Source organism: Alligator sinensis, unplaced genomic scaffold, assembly GCF_000455745.1.
Source record: "Alligator sinensis unplaced genomic scaffold, ASM45574v1 scaffold820_1, whole genome shotgun sequence".
In the NCBI taxonomy this organism is placed as follows: Eukaryota; Metazoa; Chordata; order Crocodylia; family Alligatoridae; genus Alligator; species Alligator sinensis.
In genome coordinates, this window is record NW_005842428.1 from 261,603 (window position 1) to 267,605 (window position 6,003).

Sequence of the window (6,003 nt, forward strand, 5' to 3'; positions counted from 1 at the left end):
CTCCCAAGCTAGCCTAGGTGGGGGTGTCAGTTTAGTCACTGACAATCCAACCATGGAACCAGCTTTACTGGTTTACATGGTACCAGGTAGCAGACCAAGAGATGCCTGGCCTGATAAGGAATTATTGGGGGGTGTCATCTTATAATCAGGGTCATCTTCTAGTCAAATAAATACAGGGTAAGTTACCCGTAATAAAGTATTGTTTCTACACTGCATGTCACATCAAGATACAAAAAGTATAAGCAGATCACACACCATTAGGTAACTCGGTGACACTTTAGCCATGACCCACTGCTTCCCCAGCAGCTGAGAGGGTTAACACTGGACTCTGCCCTTTCTCTCTGCAGCAAGCAGCAGCCAACTGGCAGCCCTGAGTCAGTGTCTGCTTGCTCTATTCATGTTTCTCTTCCAGTAAAGAGAGCCAGTTTCAACGCATAGGGGATGTACCACAGTTTTGGAGGGCTGATTTTGGGTGGTGGGGAGGAGGCCCATGTGGTATGGAAGTAAATACTTTGTTCACTTATGCAGTAGGAGATAGATCTGCACCCCACTGGAAGCCTTTCCACTGTTTTCATTGGGTTATAGATCTGGTCTTAGGAGTCGAGTTCATTTCTTCCTCAGTTTGTGAAAGTAGAACTTGTGATCTATGTACTGGTTTCTAAATTAATAACCTAAAGAAAACCAGTGAGTCTGTGAAAGTTAAGTGTTTATCTTTAGATTCAGATGAATATATTCAGTTTAGTTTTTGTTTGAAGAGCTTATCAAAAACCACAGAGGAAGGACATTGTTGAAATGATTATAGAGCCCTGACTTCTAGGCCCAAAAGTTTGTCTCTATACAAACCTGTCTGGTGTTGTTATATGTAGGTGATGTGGCCTAACAGAAGGAACACTGGACTGAGACTTGGGAGACACATATTCTGTTTCTATTTAAGCCAGTGGCGTACTAGGTGACTATGAACAAGTCACTTCATTTTTCTTTCCCTTGCTTTCCGCATCAATAAAATGGCAATAATGATGTTTGTCTTTGATTTTTTTGAGTGCTTTACAGAAGCAGTATCTTTCTACTTGCTTCATTAGGCTTGGACTCAGATCCCAAATCACACGTCTACTGTTCTATCACTCTCCTGTTTTTTCCCAATATTAGCAACCCCTGAAATGCAGAAATTGTAAGTTGGGTCCTTAAGAAACATGAAGATTTAAAAAAATATTGGGTCTATATGTAGGTTTCCTTTTAACAAGCTCTTCCCTACAATGAAAAGGGCTGGAAACATATTTAAAGAATGAAAGCTATGGGTGCCTATACACATGATCTGATGTGTTCTAATTAATCAAGTCTGCTCAGACATGTTCTAATTGGGAATTGACTGGCTCACCAATAGATCCTGTTGTGAGGAACAGCACTGGGAGAAAAGGGAGAGTTTGAATGTGGAAGAGAGGCAGAAGCAGGAGAGCAATAGTGCTCTCCTGCTTCTGCCTCTTCCACAGGTAACCGTCTGCAATATAAATGAAGTCAGACTAGATAATACAGTCTTCCATCTGGGAGATCTATCAGTCTGAGGGCATTCAGAGGGACTTTTTCAGAAAAAGTTATGAATTAGAATTGAATTGATGCCTAAAACTGTCAAGCAGAAGTAGGGGAGCACCGTAGGACAGAAGTGGGAGGTCTTTTTAAGAAGTGACTGCACACTCGTATTGAATGTTAAATCGATTCTGGAAGCATTCCAACTCTTCTTCCCCTCTACTGCTAATCGTAAGTTATCCAGTGTTTTTTCTAAGTTTTTTCTTACTGGTAGAATTGGTTCTGGATTAAAATCAGTGAACTCATTTTGGTGATTGCATCCCTGGTAGAATCTGTCCGGGAGACTGATTTACTCCACCAGGTGTCCTTTAAATGTTTAAAAAACAATTAGACATCCTTCTCCTGAGAACTAACTAGTTCTCAAAGCATAATTTTGATACAAAGACTAAAGGAAGCATGACAGTTTTAAGCATCAGTTAAATTCTGATTCATAACTTTTTCTAAAAAAAAAAACAAAAAACCCCAACCCTCTGAATGCCCTCAGATTGATGCAACTCCCAGACTGGAAGGTTGGATCATCTAGTCCGACTTCCTTTATATTGCAGACTGTTGCATTTCAGCTGGTTACTCTGCAGTTTTCTCATGGACTTGGGTTTAACCAAAGCATAATTTACTTGGCTAAAGTGCATCTTCTACAAGATGTTTAGTCTTGATTTGAAGATGGTAAGAAATGAAATTCAAGATTTCCCTCAGTATTTTGTGCTGCTAGTTTAATTATCCCAACTGTTAAATGAGTGCCTTACCTCTAATATGAGTATCTCTGGCTTCAGCCTCTGCTGTTGATTCTTGTTATGTCTTCATATACTGGCTTCAAGAATTAGTTGGTGCCCAGCATTTTCTCCCTATAGAGATACTCATACGCTGCAGTCAGGTTGCCTCATAATCTACTTTTTGATAAGCTAGATAGCGAGTTCTTTAAAGTCTCCTATTATAAGGCTTTTCCCCCCCCAGCTCTTGCATCATTTTTTGTGGCTTCTGCTTCCTTTTTAGATTTTCAGCATTCTTTTTTTAAAATGCAGATGGCAGAACTTTATGCAGAATTGTAGTATTCAGTGGTAAATGCCTCCTCATCCATCATTGTTCCTCTGCCTATATATTCAGTAATTGCAATAGTTTTTTTTTTTTTTTTTAACAACCTGCTTGGTTATAAACTAATTGGTAATCATCCTCATGTGGTATTAGATATACAGGTTTCCCTTGCTTTATGCAGGTTCTGTATGTGCGAATTTGCTCTTATGTGATGACCCTTTTTATACCAAAAATTTGTTATGAGAGGTAAATGCACTCTTATGTGATGGGTGTTGTAGAAGCCTGCAGTCAGCTGCTTTGTGCGGTGTACTATGGGAGTGATACGCACCAAAATATAGTCTCCTGTGTGGATCCGTGCTCCTCGCTCATTGTCTGTACCACGTGTTTCCGTAAATGCCATCCCCATTATGATAGTGCCCTTTGCTTGTGTGTACTGTCTGCTGTTGGAGAATACCAAAATTGTCTTGTAGAAGTGGTAGAAATGGGTCTGGGGGTCAGTACAGCTGAGGTCTTGGAATGTATCCCTATATGTTATATTTTAAAGTGGGTTCCCTTTATGCGAATTCGATTTATGAGTCATTTTCCAGGAATGCATGTACCACGAAGTGAGGGAAACCTGTATAATTAATGCCATTTCCAGATACAAAACACAAGTATTTCTTGAATAAACAGGGGAAACCATGCTGGCAGTCTCAGGCAGTTGTGGGAAAATATTAATATTCTTTCTAACACAGTGACAAATAGCTTTGTAAAGATAGTGAAAGTGGGTGAAAGAGGTGGTGGGAGGGACTCTGCAAAAGACCTCTTTTCCTGTAATTCAGAATCAAAGATTTCTTGAATATATCTTGATTTAATAAAGCCCTGTATAGAATCACCAAGCACAGAGAACGGGCATATCGTTGCTAACATTTTTTGTTCATAATCTTCTTTAAAAAAAACTGCTGTCCTTAGCCCTATCAGCCATGGATTTTCTCTGATGGGTTTAGCTTCCCTTATCAGTTTTCTGTACTTCATAATAGTTTATATTGATGATTATTTGTTTCTCCCCTTTTGTCATTGGTTATATATTGTTTTTCATTTCTAATTACTGTCCTCCATTTGTCACTGAACCCAGATGGGATTTTAGTCAAAGTTGTCCTTATTCTTAATTGTGGACAGTACCAAGCAGTAATTATAATACAGAATGCGGTCTTTTATTTTAATTTTGTTTTTAGACCACTCTTCCCAATAAAGGCTCAGTATGGTTTAGAGTAAGAAAACACAGTATTATATATACATTTTTTTTAAAAAAGTAAGTAGAATGTTAAAATATCTCTTGCCCCCTAAACAGTATCCCAGTTTAACCTTGCAGATAAGGTCTTATTTCACTTCTGCAAGATGTCCAGGCTCAGGCTGTGGCAGCCCTCAAGGGTGAGGGAGATCTAGAGTTGAGAAGTGACTGCCAACAAAGATCTCCCACATATTATTTCCTAAGTAAATTTCACATCGACTACAATAATTGACTACTATTATTGATTGTTTACTTATCAGTTCGTAAATAACTCTTTACCCATCAATTCACTTAACTGTATCCATTATTATGATGTTCACAAACACAAAAACCCATTTTTTGTGTTAGAAATAAGTCTTGTGCCCACTCTTGCACTCTCTTGGAAAGAGTATTCGAGTTTTTCTGTGGCTCCCTGAGACTTCTAGTTGTCTCCTATATAGCAGCCCCTATACTATTTTTTTTCTTTCAGTATATTAGGCAGCTATTAAAGAGCAATGTATCCTGCTCTGTTTTGATTCAGAGATTTGTAACAGGCTTCTATAAACCCTCCTTCCTGGGCTCTGTTAGTCAGGACATTAATTCATATGCGTGCAAAATCCTGTGGTTCTAAGTTGTATCCTTCCTTTAGTTATCGATGTAATGCAATTAGTCCCTTTTACCCCCTCTTTCCCAGCCAAGTTATAACTAATAACTTTACATTCCAAGCCTACTGATCTTCCTACTGGGTTTCAGCAATGCCAGTTATATCACATTGAGTCTCATCTATGAGCATTTTCAGTTACTCTTGCTGGTTAGTTAGACTCCTAGTAATTGAAAGATTTCTTCTCCACATTCTTTGAGACCTTGATTCAGTTTTGTTCCCTGCTTACTGAGTTTATGCAATCCTTTGCTTCCTTAACATAACTGGTTTATGTTTGCTTCCTATTTTTTGGAGAATTGCACAATAATAATTACATTTCTAAGCCCTTATGGTTAGACTAACTTCTCTAAATTTAAGTCAGCTCAATGATCCTGGTCCATCAGTCAGTGTCCCAATCATGCCCATTCAATGGTCCTTTCTTCTCCTTGAAGAGTTAACTTTAGTTGCAGTGGATTGGATAGGGTCTACTCCTGCTTTTCTCCCCTTCTTTCCTTACCCTCTGCTCCTCTTCATTCGGTGGGCATGAAGTCTAACTAAGAGGGAATGTAAACTAACTGGAGAACTTCTTGAACAGGATATTCTAGTATATAAAGCATTACATGAGATTAGCATTCTATCGTAGGAAGGTAGGCCTGGAAGGTCTTTACAAGGTCGTTTAGTCCAGCCCCCTACTCAAGGCAGGAGCATGTATGATCCTACTTCGATTAAGATGCATCTCATTACCATTTTGGATCCTGGGAGAAGCTAGGAATTTTTTTGGGCAGTGTCTTTTATTGGGCCAACGGCATAGTTGGGATAAAGTTGGACAAGCTTTTGAATGCAAGGCATTCTGTCTTCAGGAGAGAATAATAATACCCCAAACAATAGACATATTTTTAGAGAACTTTTGCTGGAGCATCTAACTCAGTATACCAGGTCCTATTGGAGTTCTCATGAGCTGTCTGGTTTCCAGTGCATGTACAGAGTATGTATGATGGAAGCTTTTTCATCCTTCCCTTTTATTAGATCAAATGCTGTCATGGCCAGGACTGTTTTCAATTCTGGGAAGTCCTTAAAAAAGCCCAGCTGTTTTTTTACAGACATATATTGTTTGCCAGCTAACATAGGAAAAGAATTATAATATGATAAAAGCCTCTGCTTGCCTGTCGCACTTTATTCACACTCTGATTGATTGACTGAAACAACCAATCAGATTGCGAATATAGCATTGGGACAGGAGGTGGTGACACAGCAGAGTGCTGCCATGATGGCGGGGACACAGGAGGGGAGTGGGGATGAGGCCACTGGAGCTGGCCTTACTCCCCCCCCCCCCCCTTCCTCGGTGGTGCAGGGGGGAGAATGGGGTTGGGACCCCGTGGGGGGGCAAGGTCACCAGTGCTGACCTTGGCCTGCCCTCCCCCTTCAATCATTACTGCCTGCAGAGCCAACGCAGCGGCAGTGGGGAGAGGAGTGGGGGGCGGGGGGAAGAGTGGGCCTGGGCCAA

General features: G+C 40.2%; 2 protein-coding genes across 3 annotated transcripts in view; one reads left to right on the forward strand and one right to left on the reverse strand.

The window, feature by feature from the left end:
• Positions 1 to 2,458, reverse strand: part of LPAR6 (lysophosphatidic acid receptor 6) — an 8,677-nt gene extending 6,219 nt beyond the window's left edge. Inside the window, exon 1 of the mRNA XM_006030177.3 lies at positions 2,325 to 2,458. The gene's annotated coding sequence lies outside the window, so the exon portion shown is untranslated. The remainder of the gene's footprint in view (positions 1 to 2,324) is intronic.
• RB1 (RB transcriptional corepressor 1) overlaps positions 1 to 6,003 on the forward strand; it is a 128,149-nt gene that overhangs the window by 78,241 nt on the left and 43,905 nt on the right. The gene's annotated exons all lie outside the window — the stretch shown is intronic.